Source organism: Callithrix jacchus, chromosome 7, assembly GCF_049354715.1.
Source record: "Callithrix jacchus isolate 240 chromosome 7, calJac240_pri, whole genome shotgun sequence".
Classification (NCBI taxonomy): domain Eukaryota; kingdom Metazoa; phylum Chordata; class Mammalia; order Primates; family Cebidae; genus Callithrix; species Callithrix jacchus.
This window is the reverse complement of record NC_133508.1, coordinates 47,466,614-47,475,994: the sequence shown is the minus strand read 5'-3', so window position 1 is coordinate 47,475,994 and position 9,381 is coordinate 47,466,614.

Genomic DNA, 9,381 nt, shown 5'->3' with positions numbered 1-9,381 from the left:
TTAGCTTGGCCCATGCCCAGGAATGAGTCTGACAAACAGCCATCCTGAAGCTAGAAGCGTCATGGAGTCGGCCATGCTAGATTCCTCTCACTGTCGTCATCTGTGCAAAGCCAGTTTCAATCTGAAGTGTAGAAATTTTGGATTGTTTATATAGATAAAGTTTAGGACCACTTAACAGAATTTCAACATCTTTCTCTATAAGGCTTAATGCAATCTGATTAGTTGAGGTGGTTTTTTTCTTTCAGGAAAGGTATATTTTAACCTTACCACTGAGGGTATAACAGTCATGGGGTCCTTTGCGCCATCTGGTCTGAGCGAGTCACAGGACAACAGAGGAGGCAGTTAATTTACAACAAACATCAGTGACTGGAGAGGGGAAGGAGGTCTGGTCTCTGGTCTCTCCAGTCATTTACAGAACAGGACGAGCGAGGAAGAAAGTTAATCTACAATCTAAGAAGGGCAGGAGTTACAAACATGCGATGTGAATCAGTCTCCAGGGCTTATTGCCCTCTGCCCTAGTAAATGTAGAGTCCCCAAATTTTACTTTCTTTTACAACTCAAAATTCTGAGAACCCAGAGGGATTCTTGTATCAGGACTTGCTTCTCTCTCCCACCCAGCCAGTTGGTATACGGGGTAGATCACCATCCCAAGGCACATGTCAGAGGTATGTGTTTATGTATCAATGTATTTGTTTTTTGAGACGGAGTCTCACTCTGTTACCCAGGCTGGAGTGCAGTGGCAGGATCTCGGCTCACTGCAACCTCTGCCTCCCGGGTTTAAGCAATTATCTGCCTCAGCCTCCCGAGTAGCTGGGATTACAGGCATGTGCCACCATGCCCGGCTAATGTTTTGTATTTTTAGTAGAGATGTGGTTTCACCATCTTGGCCAGGCTGGTCTTGAACTCCTGACCTTGTGATCCACCTGCCTCAGCCTCCCAAAGTGCTGGGATTACAGGTGTGAGCCACCGCGCCCTGACTGGAAGTATTTATTTATTTATTTTTGAGACAGAGTCTTGCTCTGTTGCCCAGGCTGTAGTGCAGTGGTGTGATCTTGGCTCACTATAATCTCCCCCTCCCGGGTTCAAGTGATTCTCATGCCTCAGTTGCCCAAGTAGCTGGGATTATAGGTGCCCACCATCACCAAGCCCAGCTAATGTTTTGTAGTTTTAGTAGAGATGGGGTTTCAGCATGTTGGCTAGGCTGGTCTTGAACTCCTGACCTCAGGTGATCTGCCTGTCTTAGCCTCCAAAGTGCTGGGATTATAGACATGAGCCACTGCACCTGGCCCAGAGGCATTTATTTAAAATGTGCAATGAAAGTGTTCTGAGCTTCCCTTACGTACACAGGACTTCCTATAACTCATCTCCCATGCAGCTGAGCCTCTAGCTGAGGATGCCTTGCCAACTTTAATTAAGCCTAAATACCCAACAGCAGGTGGCTGCTGAAGGAATCCAGGAAATAACATCCCAAAATATGCCGAATTGCTATGATGATGACTTAAAACAAGGGATTTGGAAAACAGCAAATGCGCAAGGGGGCTTTTCCTGGATTTCTCTTATCTGATTAAAGGCAGATTGTCCAGAAGGAGGCTAATTGCCATAAAAAACATCCCTGGGAATTTTTATCTGTCAGAGAAGATGAACTTGCAGCCAGTCCAACCCTAGAAGGAACTGAAGTTAACACTTTGTCCAGACAGGCTCTTATTCTTTTTTTTTTTTTTTTTTTTGAGATGAAGTTTCACTCTCACCCAGGCTGGAATGCAGTGGTGCAATCTTGGCTTACTGCCATCTCTGCCTCCTGGGTTCAAGTGATTCTCTTGCCTCAGCTTCCCAAGTAGCTGGGATTACAGGCGTGCGTTGCTATACTTGGCTACTTTTGTATTTTTAGTAGAGATGGGGTTTCACCATGTTGACCAGGCTGGTTTGGAACACCTGACCTTGTGATCCACTTGCCTCAGCCTCCCAAACTTCTGGGATTACAGTCATGAGCCACTGCTCCTGGCTACTTATTCTTTTTATTTTGCCAGAAGGGGTGGAGGCACAACTCCATCACTGCTTAAAAAAAAAAAAATTATGGTGGCTCATACCTGTAATCCCAGCACTTTGGGAGGTCGAGGCAGGCAGATCACCTGAGGTCAAGAGTTCAAGACCAGCCTGGCCAACATGGTGAAACCCTGTCTCCTCTAAAAAAATACTATAAATTAGCTGGGTGTGGTGGTATGTGCCTGTAAGCCCAGCTACTCAGGAGGCTGAGGCAGGAGAATCACTTAAACCCAGGAGGTGGAGGTTGCAGTGAGCCAAGATCACTCCATTGCACTCTAGCTTGGGCAACAAGAGCACAACTCCATCTCAAAAAACATAAAACAAAATGACGGTATAAGGATGAAAATGTCCATTCCCTGTCCCCTGCACTGCCAGACTGAATGGGTGGGGGGGATCTATACCCTGACCCTCTCACCAGTCTTAAACAACACAGACCCTCTGAGTATGGGTGGCACAGGCACCTTCCCCATAACTGATCCAAGGAAGTAAAGCCGTCAGTGTCTTCCAGCATGAGACTGGAGAGGGGCCGCCACCTGGGGACACCCCCAGTAGCCCTCATGTAACCGCCCAGATAGAGCTGATTTATCAAGACAGGGAAAATTAGCTGGGCATGGTGGTGGGCGTCTGTAATCCCAGCTACTTGGGAGGCTGAAGCAGGATAATCGCTTGAACTCAGGAGATGGAGGTTGCTGTGAGCCGGGATTATGCCACTGCACTCCAGCCTGGGTGACAAAGCAAGACTCTGTCTCAAAAAAAAAGTGGGGAGGGAAGCTGGAAATTGCAAGAGAAAGAGTTGAATTCACACAGAGGTGGTTAAACAGAAGACCAGAGTTTTGCTATTACTCAATTTACCCTCCTGGAAAATTCAGAGACTAGAGTTTTTTTTTTGAGACGGAGTTTCGCTCTTGTTACCCAGGCTGGAGTGTAATGGTGCAACCTCGGCTCACCGCAACCTCTGCCTCCTGGGTTCAGGCAATTCTCCTGCCTCAGCCTCCTGAGCAGCTGGGATTACAGGCACGCGCCACCATGCCCAGCTAATTTTTTGTATTTTTAGTAGAGACAGGGTTTCACCATGTTGACCAGGATGGTCTCGATCTCTTGACCTCGTGATCCACCCGCCTCGGCCTCCCAAAGTTCTGGGATTACAGGCTTGAGCCACGGCGCCTGGCCTGAGACTAGTTTTTTAAAGATAGTTTGGTGGGCAGGCGGCTAGAGGATGGGTGCTGCTGACTGGTTGGGGATGCAATCACAGAGGTGTGGCAACCAGTCCTCCTGTGCCCAGTCCACTTCGGGGTAGGGGCCACAGCACTGGGTGAGTCCTGAGTCTCCGGCTGGGTGGAGTCATCTAGTCTTCAGAAATACAAAAGTCTGAAAAGATATAGCAAAAGGCCAATCTTAAATTTTACAATACTGATATTACTTACAGGAGCAGCTGGGGAAATTGCAAATCTTGTGACCCCTGGAACAATGGTTGGTAATCATTTATAACTACATCTATGGTTAGCAGAACTCAGGCCCCTCTCATCATCCTACCTTGTGGCCTTTCATCAGTCTTACCAAGGTGGTTTTAGTTTTGTGACGGGTTATTATCATCCTTGCTTTAAGGTTAAACCATAAACTAAATTCCTTCCAAAATTAGCTTGGCTCACGCCCCTAGAATGACCAAGGGCAGTTTGGAGGCAAAAGGCAAGATGAAATTGCTTAGGTCAGATCTCTTTCACTGTTGTATTTTCTCAGTATTATAAAGTTTGCAAAGGTGGTTTCATTCAGCCTGGGAACCTTTTTCCAGCATCCTGCCTCAGCTCACTGGAGGGTCAAAGCTTGTGTCACCCCAGTCCTTTGCAATGAAAGATGCTACAAACCTTCCAGGACCCCTTTCTCAGCACCAGCCATCTGCCAACTCTGCCTCCACCTCCCCGTGCACACCCACCCTGAGGCGGCCCTACCCACCCTGGCCAGGTCACAGATTTTCCAGACTATAAGGGGCTTTGTATGCCACCTGGCCTCTGCTGTCTCCTTTTTTTTCTTTTCCGAGACCAAGTCTCACTGTCGCCCAGGCTGGAGTGCAGTGGCGCAATCTTGGCTCACTGCAACCTCTGCCTCCTGGGTTCAAGTGATTCTCCTGACTCAGCCTCCTGAGTAGCTGGGATTACAGGCACCTGCAACCATGTCCAGCTAATTTTTGTATTTTTAGTAGAGATGAGGTTTCACCATGTTGGTCAGGCTGGTCTCAAACTCCTGACCTCTGGTAATTTGCTCGGCCTCCCAAAGTGCTGGGATTATAGGCGTGCACCACCACACCCAGCACTCTGCTATCTCTTCTGATAGCTGAAATTCACGATTTGTGACTGTTCCTTTAATCCTGTCTCCCCCTCCTGTCCACATTGTTAGCCCGAGTGTCAGAGGGTTTTGAACCAGAGCAACTCCATCTTGAGTAGGAGCTGGGTAAAAGAAAGCTGAGACCTACCGGGCTGCATTCCCAGATGGTGATGGTATTCTAAGTCACAGGATGAGATGGGGTTGGCACAAGACCCAGGTCATAAAGGCCTTGCTGATAAAATAGATTACAGTAAAGAAGCCAGCTAAAACCCACCAAAACCAAGATGGTGACAAGAGTGACTTCTAGTTGTCCTCACTGCTACACTCCCACCAGCACCATGACAGTTAACAAATGCCATGGCAATATCAGGAAGTTTTCCTATATGGTCTAAAAAGTGGAGGCATGAATAAACCACCCCTTGTTTAGCATATCAGCAAGAAATAACCATAAAAATGGGTAACCAGCAGCCCTGGGGCTGCTCTGTCTATGGACTGGCCATTCTTTCACCACTTTACTTGATAAATTTGCTTCTGCTTTGCATTGTGCACTTGCCCTGAATTCTTTCTTGTGTGAGATTTAAGAACCTTCTCTTGGGGTCTGGATCAGGACCCCTTCCCAGTAACACAAGAGTGCAGGGGCTGTGACCCTTCCCATCAAACTGGAGTGCAGAGGTATTGGTGCTGAATCAATTTTCTTTCTTTTTTTTTTTTCTTTGAGACGGAGTTTCGCTCTTGTTACCCAGGCTGAAGTGCAATGGCGCAATCTCGGCTCACCGCAACCTCCGCCTCCTGGGTGCAGGCAATTCTCCTGCCTCAGCCTCCCGAGTAGCTGAGATTACAGGCACGCGCCACCATGCCCAGCTAATTTTTTGTATTTTCAGTAGAGATGGGGTTTCACCATGTTGACCAGGATGGTCTCGATCTCTCGACCTCGTGATCCACCCGTCTCGGCCTCCCAAAGTGCTGGGATTACAGGCTTGAGCCACCGCGTCTGGCTCAATTTTCTTCTACTAAAATTTTGTTTAGAGACAGTCCTGCTCTGTTGCCCAGGCTGGAGTGCAGTGGTGCAATCATGGCTCTCTGCAGCCTGGAATTCCCAGGCTCAAGTGATCCTCCCACTTCAACCTTCTGAGTAGCTGGGACTACAGGTGTGTGCCACCATGCCTGGCTAATTTTTTACAAGTTTTTTGTAGAGATGAGGCTCTCACTATGTTGCCCAGGCTGATCTCAAATTCCTGCTCTCCAGCAAACCTCCTGCCTCAGCCTCCCAAGGCAGGGATTATAAGGGTGTGAGCCCCCATAGCCAGCCCCAAGTGAGTTTTTGGCCTCTCTGGAGATGGAGGGCACAGGGTCGCTCTTCCGAAGCCGCGCTTGCGATCTACTCCCAGCTCTGGCCCAGCTGAGCCAGCAGCTCACCTCCAACCCTCTGGGCTCAGCCCGTCCGTCTTCTCTCCCTTTCCCTTCTTTCCTCCAGCTCCAGAATGGGTGCGTCAAAGCCAGGAGCTCTGAGCTTCAGTCGCAGCTCACCGCTCCCACCCTGGCTTCACGAGCCCCAGACGCATGTCCCTCCTGTCACCTCTCCTCAGAGCTTAGACCTGGAGATGCCTGCACATGGCTAAGGGACATTTCACTCAACCATTCATTTAATGTTTAATGGGCCTCAACTATGAACCAACATCCCTGCGCTCATGGAAATGACATTCTAACGGGGAGGCACACAGTCCAGCGGTCACTAGGCAATCACAGCACAGCCCTGATTCAGTGGAAGTGACTCTCGGATATTGAGAGAATGGGGGAAAGCCTCACACAGGTGGTGGGTTGCCATTTAGGACGAGAACTGAAGGATGAGAGGGGAGTGCTGTGTGGTGGTGCAGGTTCCAGGCAGGGAATAGAGGGTGGAGGACTCCAGTGAGTGTCTCTGAACCAGCAAGTGCAAACGCTCAAAACTAAGTTGACAGCCTGGCCTACATGGTGAAACGCTGCCTGTACTAAAAAAAATACAAAATTTTTCTTTTCTTTTTTTTTTTGAGACAATCTTGCTCCGTCGCCCAGGCTGGAGTGCAGTGGCATGACCTTGGCACACTGCAACCTCCGTCTCCTGGGTTCAACCAATTCTCCTGACTCAGACTCCTGCGTAGCTGGAATTACAGGCGTGCACCACCTCGCCTGGCTGTTTTGTATTTCTAGTAGAGATGGAGTTTCACCATGTTGGCCATGGTTGGCCAGACTGGTCTCAAACTCCTCACTTCAGGTGATCCGCCTGCCTCGGCCTCCCAAAGTGCTAGGATTATAGGCATGAGCTACTGCACCCAGTCCCAGATTTTTTTAATTAGCTGGGGAACTACAAGCGCCTGTAGTTCCAGCTACTTGGAAGGCTGAGGCCTGAGAAACACTTGGACCCAGGGGACAGAGGCTGCAGTGAGCCAAGACTGTGCCACAGCACTCCAGCCTGGGTGACAGAGCGAGACTCTGTCTCAAGAAAGAAAAAAAAAAAAACTGAAACTCATTAACAAAATTGACAACCTACATGCTGCCCCTGCTGGCATTACCCTAGGCCTTAGAGGGTCCCCTCCACCCAGCCCACTGTGTGAGTCCAAAACCCAGAGGCCACCTTGGGTCCCCTCCTCCTCTCCCAGGGGCTGGTGGGTGTTGCCCCTCTGCTCTTTGTGCCTACTGGCAGCACCCACTGGCTCTCTGATTGTTGGGCTCTTCCAGCGCAGTCTCCATGTTCAGTTGAGTGTCTTTGGCAAATGCAAAGTTTGCTCCTGTCTCTGGCTTCCCATTTGTTCTTAGGATGAGACCTAAAATCCCTAAGTGGCCTTTGAGGGCCTTTCATGGGTGGCCCCTGCCCTCCTCCTCCTACCGTGGTTCTTGCCACACTAGCCTTTCAGTTCCTGGAAAGCTGGCCCCAGGGCCTTTGCACAAGTGCTTCCTCCCACCTAGAGCAGCCTCCCACAGCTGGCCTCAAGCTTCAGCTCCACCCCACAGCTATTCCCACCGCTCAGCTGCACTTTTGTTTTTTGGCACCACCATGCCCAATTTTTTGTATTTTAGTAGAGATAAATACTCTACTAATACTACTAATACCCTACTAACACTCACTGTGTTGCCCAGACTGGTCTCAAACTCCTGAGCTCAATCCGCCCATCTTGGCCTCCCAAAGTGTTAAGATTATGGGCATGAGTCACTGCGTCCGGCTTCTGCTGCATTTTTTTTTTTTTTTTAGACAGAGTCTTGTCCTGTTGCCCAGGCTGGAGTGCAATGGCACGATCTTGGCTCAATGCAACCTCTGTCTCCCGGGTTCAAGTGATTCTCCTGTCTCAGCCTCCCAAGTAGCTGAGATTACAGGCATCTGCCACCATGCCTGGCTAATTTTTGTGTATCTTTAGTAGAGACGGGGTTTCACCATGTTGGCCAGGCTGGTCTGGAACTCCCGACCTCGTGATCCACCCGCCTTGGCCTCCCAAAGTGCTGGGATTACAGGCATGAGCCACCACGCCTGGCTCCTGCACTTTTTGAGTATCTGTGCGCCTGCCCAAGTCTGACCACCTACTTGAAGTAAGCTCTTTGGGACACAGACAGCTCAGTGTTGCTCCATCGTATCCCCTGGGCCCAGCACAGCCTGGCACACACTAGGGGCACCATATTGATGGTTGTGCCGTGGCTGAGGATGGATGAACTAAGGAAAGTACCTGCTGTGGAAATCCCGGATTCCTCCCCTCCTTCGCTGTGGTCCAGCTCAGTCCTACCCAGTGAATGGGGCTGGACATGCAAACTTAGGGCCAGTGAAAGGGTGTGTGGAGAGCCAGCCCCAAGTTGGCACCAAGCTGAGGGGGCTGCACCCCAGCCCTTTAAGGACTGAAAAGTTTTCCCACTTTTCTCTGCCCTTGCAGCAAGATGTCCTCAGTTTCTATCACAGAAATAATTTTGCAGTGGTAGAGCTCCTCTGGACCCCACAAAAGACACCTATGGTGGGGGTGGAGGGAGAGTTCCTGTCTCTGATGGTCCCTCAGAAGAAACAGGGGCATCACCTAGGCCCTTTCCTGTTGTGCAGAGGGGCCCAGTGTCACATGGTTAGTTGGTTGGTATGCTACTGTAGTTTTTGAACTTAAAAAAATAAAAATCAGGGCCAGGCGCAGTGGCTCATGCCTGTAATTCCAGAACTTTGGGAAGCCGAGGCGGGCAGATCACAAGGTCAAGAGATCAAGACCATCCTGGCCAACATGGTGAAACCTTGCTTCTACTACAAATACAAAAATTAGCTGGGCACCTGTAGTCCCAGCTACTCGGGAGGTTGAGGTAGGAGAATCACTTGAACCCAGGAGGTAGAGATTGCAGTGAGCCGGGATCGTGCCACTACACTCCAGCCTGGCGGCAGAGCAAGACTCCATCTCTAAATAAATAAATAAAATAAAAATCAGTAGACTTTTCTGTATAAAACAGAAAAAGGGGGATTGGCATAAGACACAGGTCATAAAGACCTTGCTGACAAGACAGGCTGCAGTGAAGAAGCCAGCCAAACCCACCAAGACCAGATGGCTTCTTGCCTTCTGCAACCAACCTACAAATTCACCTTAAGTGAAATCCTAAGAAAACTGAACTGCTCTGCTAGAGAGCTGGGGTGCCAGGCACCCTGCCTGCCTCTCTCCACCTCTCCAAGGTCCTTCCTGATCTCATGAGCTTTCAACTGCACTGTGGAAGACGCCTGGGAACAGGGGCAGGTTTCTAAAGCAAAACTCAGTTCAGGTACAAAACGAATTTTCTGTACCTTTCTGGAATGCAACACACAAAAAGCTTTAGCGTTTTTTTTTTTTTTAGAGACAGGGTCTTGCTCTGTTGCTCTGGCTAGGCAGTGGTGCAAACACAGCTCACTGCGGCCATGACCTCTCAGGAACTCAATCAATCCTCCCACCTCAGGTTCCCGAGTAGCTGGGACAACAGGCATGTGCCACCACACCCAGCTAATTTTCTTAATGTTTTTGTAGAGGTGAGTTCTCGCTATATGACCCAGGGTGCTAT